Raw genomic sequence first — 13343 nt, forward strand, 5'->3', positions numbered from 1 at the left:
AGAAAGCCCCATAATTGCGTAGGTCCAAGCTATCTGAAAGACCCTATTCCCTCATACGAACCTCCCCCAAGTTCTGAGATCTTCGAGGGAGGCCTTCTCTCATTCCCTCAACCATCACACATGTTCTTGGTAGGGATGCAGGAGAGGGCCTTCTCAGTGGTGGCCCCAAACAACTTTGGAACTCCCTAGAGCAGCATTTCCCAAACTTGGGTCTCCAGCTGTTTATTGGACTACAATGCCCACCATCCTTGACCTGCAAGCTAGGGATGGTGGGAGTTGTAGTCCAAAAGCAGCTGGGTACCCACGTTTGGGTCACCCTGCCCTAGAACATTGAGACTGATCCCTTCCTTGTTGTAGAACCATTCCTGGTCACAGGCCAGGAAGCCATCAAATTCAAGCCTTTCAGGTGGGGAGTGCTTGTGAAGGGCTGGCATTTTCCTAGACATATTATTATTATTATTATTATTATTATTATTATTATTATTATTATTATTATTAAAAAGCAGAGACATCACCTTGCTGACAAAGGTCTGTATAGCTCAAGCTATGATTTTCCCAGTAGTGATATATGGAAGTGATAGCTGGACCATAAAGAAGGCTGATCGCCAAAGAATGGATGCTTTTGAATTCTGGTGCTGGAATAGACTCTTGAGAGTCCCATGGACTGCAAGAAGATCAAACCTCTTGATTCTGAAGGAAATCAGCCCCGAGTGCTCCCTGGAAGGACAGATCCTGAAGCTGAGGCTCCAAGACTTTGGCCACCTCATGAGAAGAGAAGACTCCCTGGAAAAGACCCTGATGTTGGGAAAAATGGAGGGCACAAGGAGAAGGGGACAACAGAGGAAGAGATAGTGGGACAGTGTTCTCGAGGCTACCAGCATGAGTTTGACCCAACTGCGGGAGGCAGTGGAAGACAGGAGGGCCTGGCGTGCTCTGGTCCAGGGGGTCACGAAGAGGCGGACACGACTAAACGACTAAACAACAACAGAAACACATGAATCGTGGGGATTTTTTTCAATCGGAACTCAGTTCCGGCACCTCTTGAGTGGGTGCCATTGCCATCCTAAGAGAACAAGGGAGGTGTTCATGGTGAGTTCTGGCCCCTCTTTTTCCAGAAAAATAGCAACTGCAAATCCTGAATGAAGCTGTTGGTCCATCTCAGGGGTCTGCAAACTTTTTCAGCAGGGGGCCGGTCCACTGTCCCTCAGACCTTGAAGAAGAAAATATGAACAAATTCCTGTGCCCCACAAATAACCCCGAGATGCATTCTAAATAAAAGGACACATTCTACTCATGTGGAAACACACTGATTCCCAGACCGTCCGCAGGCCTGATTTAGAAGGCGATTGGGCCGGATCTGGCCCCCAGGCCATGGTCCATCTGATCTGGCAGTGGCTTTGAAAGATCTCGGACAGAGAACGTCTTTTTCTGCTCCTCAATTTTTTAAACTGGAAGCTGAATCTGGATGCAAACCAGGCACTCTGTGACCATGAGCTATTGGCCCTTCTCTTAATGACAAGATGAACGAGGCTCTCAGAAAGACGCGTCGAGTAGCGCTATCAATTTCTCTGTGTCACGTTTAGGATGAGCTCTCGAGTACGCTTTCGGCTCATGAGAATGGCCTGGCCAGTGTTTTGCACCAATGACACGTGGGTCCCAGAAAGTGTGACCCCCGCTGAGACCTGTGCCCCACATCGTGGACAGACGGACGGGACCCATGGCAGTTGTGCAAAGTTACTTGGCCGTCGTGTGACTGTGGAAAGTATCTCCTGAAGGTGGGAAGGCAAGCACCACATTGCTGCACCAAGACACCTTCCTGGATGCGACCATCCCCCGAGTTGGCTGCACCAACCACTGTGAACGTGCAAAGCCTATAAGGTCGAGACAAACCATGTTCCCATCTCGCACCAGTGACCCCGCTATGACTTCTATGTTGCTCTCAAGGGCTTCGGGCAGGTGTCATCACCCACGCCTTCCGCTGGACAGAAGGACCAGAGCTCAGATGTACAGAATCTGCCTTGCAGGTTAAATTCCCAAAGGCATCTCCAGTTGAGACTCCCAACCTGAAATCCTAGAGAGCGGCTGCCTGCCAGTGTAGACAACACTGGGGAAGATGGGCCAATGGTCTAAGGCTGCTTCCGATTATTCTTATTCTTATTATCCCACCTATCTTGTCCCAGCTACACTGTAGTTTCCAAGTCACCTAAACGGGGCTGCCTTCAGATGTCTTCTAAAAGTCCGAAAGTTCTTTATTTCCTTGGCATCTGGTGGGAGGGTGTTCAACAGGGCAGGTGCCACCACAGAGAAGGCCCTCTGCCTGGTTCCCTGTAACTTGGCTTCTTGCAGGGAGGGAACCGCCAGAAGGCCCTCGGAGCTGGACCTCAGTGTCCAGGCTGAATGATGGGGGTGGAGATGCTTCTTCAGGTACACTGGGCCGAGGCTGTTTAGGGCTCAGCACCAACACTTTGAATTGTGCTCAGAAACGTACTGGGAGTCAATGTAGGTCTTTCAGGACGGTGTTATGTGGTCTTGGTGGCCGCTCCCAGTCACCAGTCTGGCAGCCGCATTCTGGATTAGTTGCAGTTTCTGGGTCACCTTCAAAGGTAGCCCCACATAGAGCGCATTTCAGGAGTCCAAGCAGGAGATAACCAGAGCATGCACCACTCTGGCCAGACAGTTACAGATAGGTAGCCGTGTTGGTCTGCCATAGTCAAAACAAAAAAATTCCTTCCAGTAGCACCTTAAAGACCAACTAAGTTAGTTCTTGGTATGAGCTTTCGTGTGCATGCACACTTCTTCAGATACACAGAGACAGTGTACAGAGACACTTCTGGAGAGACAGTCTGCAGGCAGGGAGGGTCTCATCCTGCGTACCAGGTGGAGCTGGTAGACATCCGCCCTGGACACAGAATGGACCTGCGCCTCCATGGACAGCTTTGAGTCCAAAATGACTCCCAGGCTGCGCACCTGATCCTTCAGGGGCACAGTTCCCCCATTCAGGACCAGGGAGTCCTCCACACCTGCCCGCCTCCTGTCCCCCAAAAACAGTACTTCTGTCTTGTTGGAATTCAACTTCAATCCGTTAGCCGCCATCCATCCTCCAACCACCTCCAGACACTCACACAGGACGTTTGCCGCCTTCACTGGCTCTGATTTAAATGAGAGGTTTCAATGCTCCTATGGAGATAGAGATGCAGTTGGTAACGCACTGGGGACCTTCTACATGCCAAGCATGTGTTCTGCCATTTGGCTACCACTCCATGGATCGTAAAGCAGTCCCCAAGAGATTTCCCCAGCAAAAGAGCCCAGGCATGCCCGAAGGAATGGTCCACACTCCTCTAAATCTTTCCCTCCAGGATAGTAGCCAGCCAATCTGAACTTGGCCACAGGGAGGCAGGGTGGTGTAGTGGTTAGAGCATCAGACCAGGACCTGGGAGAGCAGGGTTCCAATCCCCACTCCAACTCAGCCATGAAACGCATTGGATGTGACCTTCGGCCCCTCACTGCCTCTCAGCCTGACCTACATCACAGGGTTGTTGAGAAGGTAAAATGGAGAGGGGGAGAAGTGTGTTTGCTACCTTGAGGTCCTTGGATACAAGGTGGGTTATAAATCTAACAATAAATAAACAGACAAACACCACAGCAGCATCCAAAGCCTGACATCTAAGTATTTTAGGCCGTTCCAATAAAATTATTTACTTAGAATCATAGAATCATAGAATCCTAGAGTTGGAAGAGACGACAAGGGCCATCGAGTCCAACCCCCTGCCAAGCAGGAAACACCATCAGAGCACTCCTGACATATGGTTGTCAAGCCTCTGCTTAAAGACCTCCAAAGGAGGCGACTCCACCACACTCCTTGGCAGCAAATTCCACTGTCAAACAGCTCTTACTGTCAGGAAGTTCTTCCTAATGTTTAGGTGGAATCTTCTTTCTTGTAGTTTGGATCCATTGCTCCGTGTCCGCTTCTCTACTTGTTTAACAGGATTTCAATACAGCTTGTCAGAGAATAATTGGGTGCACTCTTCCCACCTTGGATCAAATCTACGCTTCCAGGTGCCATACGAAAGCTGCACAGATAGCGCAGGATAGTGCACACCCCAGAAATGATCTCTTTCAGCTTCTGCCTTCTAGAAGAAGACACAGGGTTATAAAGACTAGGACTAGCCGCCTGAGAAACAGTTTCTACCCAAATGCGATTTTGGTTTTAAACGCAGTGTAAGGAGTCTCTATGGGAGTATATTGTATTTATTTATGGGGTATCAGAGTTTTTAGGGGGCTTAGCAGGTTGGGATAGCTGGGATAGCAGGCTCGTTGGTTTTTGAATGTAGATTTTTCAATTTCGTTGTTCTGTATGGGACAATGACAATAAAGATTATCGTATCGTATTGTATCGTATTGAACCTGGCTGGGCTGGCCTAAGCAAAAGAAAAAGGGTTTTTTTGGCAGGCATGAAAAGAAACACAGCATATGTCTCTGCTCAACATCAATGGGCGGGGAGTTCCAAAGTGTAGATGCCACCACTGCAGATGAAATATGCAGTCTCTGCAAGCATGGCACAAACATTATGGGGCATGTCAGGCCAACGGCAGTCCATCAGCCACACACCGGGCAACCTGCCTCATGATTCCTTTCGGCAACAAAGGGACATTTTATTGAAATTCTGGGATGGGTCACAGGGCGGGTCGGTTCATGCGGAGCCAGGCCACGGCATTGCACAAACGAGCAGACATGGAGCTGTGAGGATCAGAGCCGCTGTTCTCCTCCTCCCCTGGCCCTGCTGCTGCTGCTGCTGCTCCTGTGCCAGGGCGAAGATCTGGCTTGGCGCAACATCCCCTCTGAACCTCCTGGGCTCATGGCTTGTCTCCCAGTGTGACATGAGAGATACCTTCAAATATCTGAGGGGTTGCCACATGGAAGATGGAGCGAGATTGTTTTTTGCTGCTTCGGAGGGTGGGACTCGAATCAACGGATTCGAATGACAAGAATGGAAATTCTGACTCAACATCAGGAAGAACTTTCTAACAATAAGAACTGTTCAACCGTGGAATGGATGATGGCAGAAGGTGAAGAACTCTCCACTGTAGGCTTTCTAAACGGGGTTTGGGTGGCCATATGTCAGTAAAGAAGGCTGATCGCCAAAGAATGGATGCTTTTTAATTCTGGTGCTGGAGGAGACCCTTGAGAGTCCCATGGACTGCAAGAAGATCCAACCTCTCCATTCTGAAGGAAATCAGCCCTGAGTGCTCACTGGAAGGACAGATCCTGAAGCTGAGGCTCCAAGACTTTGGCCACCTCAGGAGAAGAGAAGACTCCCTGGAAAAGACCCTGATGTTGGGAAAGATGGAGGGCGCAAGGAGAAGGGGACGACAGAGGACGAGATAGTGGGACAGTGTTCTCGAAGCGACCAGCATGAGTTTGACCAAACTGCGGGAGGCAGTGGAAGACAGGAGTGCCTGGCGTGCTCTGGTCCAGGGGGTCACAAAGAGTCGGACACGACTAAATGACTAAACAACAACATGTTAGTGATCCTTTGCCTGGAATTCCTGCATTGCAGGAGGTTAGACTCGATTATGGTTACCAGGTTTTTTTCAATGGATCCGGGGACATTTATTTTTTATTGTTTGAAGCTGAGTAGCAACAGGGAGTCAGTAGTGGGCATGGTGAGGCAAAAGACCCTGGGCCCAAGCACACATGCATGTTGTATAAAGGTGCAAAGCCCTTCTTTCGCACCCTGTGAAACATAAATGCGCAGAGTTTTAAAAAAACTGGGCAACGGCTGCCCGCCCGCAACTCCCAAGCCTCCCCCGATTAGTCAAAACAAAGGGGGAAGGGGGCAGGAGATCTGTACCGCCGGACATCCCGGGTTCCCCATTGGCAGTGGTGCCGGCAGAGGTAATCCGCAGCCTGGAGCCAGCCTGGTAGTGCAGGCTACCATGGTGCCCGCCATTTTTCCTCGCTGGAAGTCCCCATATGATGTGTTGCAGCGAGCAACTCCTGAAGCCAGCCAGAGCCAACTGCGCTACCAGGCTGGCTCTGGGCTGCTAAGACTGCCATGTTTCCAGGGGACAGATTTGCAAATCTGGGGACATTCCAGGGACGGGATATGTGCGGGGACAGATTTGAAAATCCGGGGACTGTCCCCGGGAACCGCGGACGTCTGGTAACCCTAGACTAGATTCCTTTCCAATTCAACACGGAGCAAGTGAGCCCAGATTCAGACGTAATGCCAAGCCAAACCATGGTTTAGTGCAGCAGCAGCAGGAACAGGGTAGGAGCACTGCAGGAACTCACATGTTTTCCCGTTCCTGCTAAGCCACGGTTTGGCTTGGCGTTACGTGCAAATTGGATGGATCGAGGAAAAAGCAGGCAGCAAACTTGCGGATGGCCTGGGATACGAACAGGTCAGAGGCTGCACACCTTTGAGTACCAGTTTCTGGAAACACAGAATTACCGAGGTGGAAGGGATCCAAAGGGTCATCGAGTCCAACCCCCTGCTGTGCTGGATCACAGATAAAACAGGGAGGGTGACTGCCTGCAAGCCATGCCTCTCAAAGGGTGCTGGAACAGATGTGACTGTGGCCAGCAAGGCGGTTCTATGGTTTTCTGTGATTAGACACCGCCATGACCCACTCCTGCTCAGTGGAGCTTCCACATTCAGAGGCAGTCTACCAGCTCTGGAGTCCAGGGAAGCACACAATAAGATTAGGGGCTGCTGAATGCCTGAACCTGCCTCCAACCGGCTATAACATCGGTCTGCCTAGCTCCATGTCGTCTGCCCAGCAGCGCCTCAACCAGGCACCCTCCAGATGTTTTGAACTACAACTCCCAATAGGGGCTGATGGGAACTGTAGTCTGAAACATCTGCAGGGTGCCAGGATGCCCCAAGGACTCCCTCCCATCACTTTGCTGCTACCTTTTTTAACAGGAGATGCCAGGATTTGAACGTGGGAACTTCCGCAGGAACAGTGAGTGCCTAACCACTGAGCAACGCTGCCTCCCTCCCTTCCCTCCGGCTTCTCACTGGACCCTTTTGAAAACAGGGCACCCGGGCGGACTTTGCAGTGCTGTTTGCATTAGAGAAGCAGCTGTTTGCAAGGTTTTGTGTTTTGGTTTTTTTCCAGCGGCCCAAATCTAGGTGGAGAATCTAGGCTACGGCACATGGCGGCCTTCTCAAGAGGAAAAGAAAGGACATATGTCCAAAACAGGCAGGCGAGTCCCGGCAGCACCATCTGCGGACGCCTGCCTTCTCCTCGCCCTGCGGTTAGGCGGGGGGGGGGGAGCAGAATAGACGCCGCAGGCAATGAGGCCAGGATGAGGCCTCACCTGCAGCACGCAGTCCCCAAGTCCCAGTTCTGACACCTGCAAGCCTCCATCACTGCTCTGAACCTCTGCTTTCTAACCCACATTGGAAGGAGAGAGGCGGTGTAGTGTAGAATTGTAGAATCGTAGAGTTGGGACCCTGAGGGTCATCCAGTCCAACCCCCTGCAGTTAAGAGTGTTGGACCAGGGTTCAAATCCCCACCTGGCCATGAAGTCCACTGGGCCACTTCTCTGCCACTCAACGCCACCTGCCTCGCAGGGCGTAAAACGGTAAGGGAGAGAACCGCGCGTGCAAAGGAATAAATACGTACGGCACCAGTTTTCAAAGACCTGACTGCCTCCTCCTTCCTCCTTCTTTTTCTGCCCCTCTCTCCCTCCTTGCAGGTGGGGTTTCTTGCTTGCTCGCCAAACGGATAACACAAACGGAATATGACATTTCACACCCGGGGATCAAACACACACACTCGCGCACGCTGGCCTTGCAGGCGCACAGGAACTGTCATGCGGTCTTCTAAAGAAGACGCAGCCATGCACAGCGAAGCTCCCACTGGCTTCCGTGAGAGCGTAAGGAAAGCTTGTTGGATCAGGCCCATGGAAGCCAGTATGCCTTTGTGAAACAGGCAAGCAGGATTCGAGCACAAGAGCAGAACTCTCCCTATGGTTTCCAGGAACTGGCATTCGGAGGCAGAGGAGAGCCATTGTGGCTACAGTGGTGCCCCGCAAGACGAATGCCTCGCAAGACGGAAAACTCGCTAGACGAAAGAGTTTTCCGTTTTGGAGGTGCTTCGCAAAACGAATCTCCTATGGGCTTGCTTCGCAAGACGAAAATGTCTTGGGAGTTCCTGCGGGTTTTTTTTCCTCCCCCCCTTTTTCTAAGCCGCTTATCAGCTGATCCGATCAGCAGATAAACCGCTAAAAGCCACTAAAAGCCGCTAATCCGTCAATGGGCTTGCTTCGCAAGACGAAAAAACCTCTAGACGAAGAGAATCACAGAACGGATTCTTTTCGTCTTGCGAGGCACCACTGTATTAGCCCTTGATAGCCTTCATAGAATCATAGGACTGTAGAGATGGGAGGGACTACAAGGGTCATCTAGTCCAACCCCCTGAAATGTGGGGATCTTTTTGCCCAACCCACCACCCTGAGATTAAGAGTCCTACTGAGCTATTAATAATAATAATAATCCTCATCTAAAGCCATCCAGGTTGGTGACCATCACCAGCTCCTGTGGCAGTGAGTTCCAAAGTCTAACTATGTGCTATCCATGCATGTATCCTCTGTGACTCTGGCCAGTCTCTAGAGGGGAATCTAGCCCAATCCAAAGGGGATCTCACTTTCGTAAGGGCATAAGAGGAGCTTGCTAGATCAGACCAGTGGCCCATCTACGTTTCCGAGCACAATTCAAAGTGTTGGTGCTGACCTTGAAAGCCCCAAACGGCCTCGGCCCAGTATATCTGAAGGAGCATCTCCACCCCCATCATTCAGCCCGGACACTGAGGTCCAGCGCCGAGGGCCTTCTGGAAGTTCCCTCACTGCAAGAAGCCAAGTTACAGGGAACCAGGCAGAGGGCCTTCTCGGTAGTGGCACCCGCCCTTCAGCTGTCAAGGAAATAAACAACTATCTGACTTTTAGAAGACATCTGAAAGCAGCCCTGTTTAGGGAAGCTTTTAATGTTTGATGTATTACGGTATTTTACTATTTTGTTGGAAGCCGCCCAGAGTGGCTGGGGAAGCCCAGCCAGATGGGTGGGGTATAAATAATAAATTAATAATAATAATAATAATATCTACTCTAGCATTCTGTTCTCACAGTGGCCAACCAGAGCCTCAATGGCCAACCCTCAGGCAGGAAGCGAGAGCTCTCTCTTCATCCAGAATCATCACTGGCTAGTAGCCAACAACAGCCTCTCCTCCATGAACTTGTCTTGTAGAGCCTACCAGGTTGGTGGTCCATGGGACTGAGTTCCATAGTTTATCGATGGCTCTTTAAAATCCTCCAGGCAAGGTGAGTCTACCCCGCTTCTGAGGTTGTCCTTTCCATCATCGAATGGCTCTTCCCGTCAGAACGTTCTTCCGAATGTCGAGTCGGAACCTCCTTCGCTGTCGCTCAAATCCGTCGGTTCGGGTCCTCCGCTCCAGGAACAGGAGAAAACAAGCTCGCTCCATCCTCCATGGGAGAGCGCTTCAGATATCTGGAGATGGTTTTCATGTCACCTATCAGTCCCCTCTTCTCCAGGCTAAACAGACGGTGGCATGGACCAGGACTAAGCTCAACTGTGCCGTGCAATCGACATTTCCCGACTTTGGCACAGCCAGAGCCCCAGAGGAAGGCTGTTCCGGACTGCTATAGAAGCCCTACCTGCGCGCAGTCATTGAGTTTGCCTGCGCTCAGAGATGTCAGCAAACAAGTGTGGGAGTGACAGTCGACATGCAGCCGGGTGCACAAAATCCCTGCATATATTTGTTGCCAAGGATCAGGCCTGGAAGTGTGAAGTGCGCTTCCTTCCTGCTCATCGCTTGCAGGAGTGCGGACCTGTCTGAGCATCCACTAGCGCCCAACACTTCTGAGTACGCATCAAGGAGATTAGCCAGGTATCATTTAGGCAGTCCCAACTCTCTCCATCCTCCCTCTCTGTGAAAATGAGCATTAAGAACGCAAGGAAGGCCTGAGGTGAAAGGCAGGTGGCCCGTCTACTCCAGCATCCTGCTCTCACAGGGGCCAAATGCCACAAAGAACCTAGGAATCAGATAGACTGCCACTGGACATGGAGGTTCCACAAGAACATAACAAGACCCCAGATAATGGATCAAGCCAATGGCCCATCTCACAGGAGCCAACCAGATTCCCCAATGGGAACCCCAGAATCTGGACCTGACCACAAGAACCCTCTGTCCTCCTGTAAGGTAAAGGGACCCCTGACCATTAGGTACAGTCGTGACCGACTCTGGGGTTGCGGTGCTCATCTTGCTTTACTGGCCAAGGGAGCTGGCGTACAGCTTCCAGGTCATGTGGCCAGCATGACTAAGCCGCTTCTAGCAAACCAGAGCAGCGCACAGAAACGCCGTTTACCTTCCCACCAGAGTGGTACCTATTTATCTACTTGCACTTTGACGTGCTTTTGAACTGCTAGGTTGGCAGGAGCAGGGACCGAGCAACGGGAGCTCACCCCGTCGCGGGGATTCGAACTGCTGACCTTCTGATCGGCAAGTCCTAGGCTCTGTGGTTTAACCCACAGCGCCACCCGCATCCCCTGCCCTCCTGTAGTTGCCAGCAACTGGTACTCAGAAGCATTGCTGCCTGCAGAGCATAGCCATCGCGACTAATAACCACGAAAGTTTCTTCCGGAGGTTATAAGAAACAAAGATCATTATGCCCTAGATAAAACAAAATAATTGCCTCGGTTTCTTCCATCTGTCTGTCTGGCCGTTTCAACTGCATCTTGTTCTGAAATTGTTTTGTGGGTCTTTGGACCACAATAAAGTATTGAAAACAGCCACCAATAGCCCTCTATCATACTGTAAGCTCTTTGGGACAGAGACCTGTCTGGGGAGGGTTGTTTGTTGCTTCTGTAAGAACAGGGATGGGGACTCCAGCTCCTATAGCCCCAGTCAGGAGGGCCTATTGTCATGGATGATGGGTGTTGTAGTCTGAAGGCATCCGAGGGGGTGGGCACAGGTTTTCCTTCCCTGCTGCATATGCTACATAAATAATGGCATTCCCCAGGCCTCTCTGGCGCACTTGCTCCCAGCCCCCTTTCTAAATGCACGCGGGTGTGTCATAAAGCATGCATATTTAATGTGTGTGTACTTAAGTGTGCGGGGCTGTTCTTGGCCGGGCGTCAAGTATCTGGAGGTGTCTGTTTCCCCCCCCCCCCAGCTGGGCGTGGGAGAGGGGGGGTCGCGCTGCTTCCTCCTGCAACTCGGCGCGTGCATTGTGTGTGTGTGCGTATGTGTGCATTTGGCAGTGTGAATGACAGCGGGCGAATGAGCATTCCGTATGTCCAGGAGCTTTACAGAGGAGCGACGAGGCGGTCAGGCGTTCGAGGCAAGCGAGCGAAGCTCCATTTGATGCGCTCTCAAAAGCCCAGCATCCATCCTTCATCCCCGTTCGCAAAAAAAAGAGAAGAGAAAACCATCATATATCAACCTGGAGGGCAGGAGACAGATCAACTTGTGGAGAGGGAGAAGGAGGAAGGGAGGGAGGGAAACTCTGGAAGATAATTCTGCCTGCAGTCCAGTTGTGAAAGGTTCCTGGGGACATCTGGATCCCAAAATTGAGGCGAGAGTGGGGTGAGTTGTGCATCTCTGAGGGAGTGTAAAACCACGTAATAGAAACCCACCATTAATCTAATAATTCACCCTCAGGTGAGCACCATTAACCATCAAAACCTGGCTGCACAGAGGCTGGGAATTCTTTGGCAGGCGTTCCCACGGATCAGGTCCAAAAAAAGAAAAGGCGGGGAGGGGAATGGAGAAGAGCGGATCTGTTTCCCCTTCCTGGCATTGCTCAGATCCATCAAGAGTGAGTGAGATGGTTTCCAGTTCATGTGTAGGTCCCCGTCAGAATGCAGCAGAGGGTGGCTTTGAAATTCAGTACCTTGGACAGCAAGGGAAGAGGAGAAGGGGATGCCAGCTGCCCTCGCTGGCAGGTGCCAAGGGGAAAGAATGGCCCCTCTGTTGCCTGGCAGAGCTTCCCCGCTTCCCAACCAGCTGCCACCCCCAGAGTCTGGCGGCAGAAGCAGCGGCACGGCTCTAGGAGACAGAATCGGTTTTGCCAGCCCCAAGTGGCGGCGGGTTGGGCTGGGGGTGGAGGACGACGGAATCGCGCCAAAGAGACCGAACCGAGCCAAAGAGACAACTTGGGCATCTCAGCGCCCCCTAGATACACCAATGTGGCCCCCTCCAAAAAAAAGCCACACACACACACACTCAGAAATCTCCGATCTTTGGCACAAGGACAAACAACCCAGGTTGCCTGTTCCAGTTCCAAGCGCTGTGGTGCTAAGGGGAGAAAGGACAGCAGCCCGGTGCCCACCAGAGTGCCAGGGTCCCTGCCTGGCACACAGCAGGGTTCAGAAGCAAAGCAGCAGCAGCGACGCTTCAGAGGCTGGCTCCCGCTTGAGCCCAACGCCCCCATCTGTTCTCCTCGCCAGGACGAACAGCCCCCTCCCCAAAACTGCAAAAACACCTCTCCATCCCCAATCGTTTGCGGCAGAGGAGGAGGGAAATACAACCCCGTCTCGCCCCTAACGAAGCGAGCCCCTTCACCCACTAACCCGGGCGCCCCCCCGGCCCCCAATTTTCTGGCACCCCACCCAGCCCCTCCCCCAACAAGCATAACCTCTGGCACCAGACGAGCGAAGAGACATTACCATTCCACCCATTTCAAGGAATACCAGTCCCAGATATAACCAGCCCCCCCCCACACCCCCAACACACACACACCTCCCCAGCATTTTTGGCAAAGCTTCCAGTTGCCAGCCTGGGCTTCATCACATCAACCCTCACCCAGCCCCTCCCCTCCAGCCTCCATCCATCCTTCCATCCATCTATTCACCATGCGCAAATGTCGCTCCGGCGGCCTTCTCCTTCCTCCCTCCCTCCCTCCCTCCCTGGAGGAAAAGTCAGGAGGGGGTTCCCTTACCTTTGGGGGTGCAGCGGGGTGTCACCCGACGGGAGGTGGGCTCATCCTTTCGGCTGGGCAGCGCGGCCGCGTCCAGAGGGGCTGCGCCGCCGCCGCCGCCCGCCCGCCCTGCGCCAAAGGGACTCCGCCTTGGGGGCGCAGCCCTAGGGGGCTCCTCCGGGCCGACTCCTCGCAGGCTCCATCGGCGGAATCCACAAACAAAGGCGCGCCTGGCGGCGAGATCCGCAAAGGGAGGGTGGGGGTGGGGGGGTTAACGGAGCGCTGTGGCCCCCGAAGGGCGTCTTAGCTGGGCTCCGCCATGGCTGCGGTGCGCCGGGGCGCAGAGGGGTGCGCGGGGCCCGGTGGCTTCTCCGGGCGATCCAGAGCCACAGAAGGGG

At 52.6% G+C, this 13343-nt stretch overlaps 2 protein-coding genes and 1 long non-coding RNA gene across 3 annotated transcripts in view; 2 read left to right on the top strand and 1 right to left on the bottom strand.

Moving 5' to 3' along the window:
• LRFN1 (leucine rich repeat and fibronectin type III domain containing 1) overlaps positions 1-13079 on the bottom strand; it is a 149046-nt gene extending 135967 nt beyond the window's left edge. Inside the window, exon 1 of the mRNA XM_083516168.1 lies at positions 12967-13079. The gene's annotated coding sequence lies outside the window, so the exon portion shown is untranslated. The remainder of the gene's footprint in view (positions 1-12966) is intronic.
• The window catches only part of LOC310712949, a 2318697-nt gene that overhangs the window by 969528 nt on the left and 1335826 nt on the right, over positions 1-13343 (top strand). The gene's annotated exons all lie outside the window — the stretch shown is intronic.
• Positions 1-13343, top strand: part of LOC310712835 (uncharacterized protein) — a 242636-nt gene that overhangs the window by 218173 nt on the left and 11120 nt on the right. The gene's annotated exons all lie outside the window — the stretch shown is intronic.

This window comes from Podarcis liolepis (genome assembly GCF_965112155.1).
Source record: "Podarcis liolepis genome assembly, chromosome: 7".
NCBI lineage: Eukaryota > Metazoa > Chordata > Lepidosauria > Squamata > Lacertidae > Podarcis > Podarcis liolepis.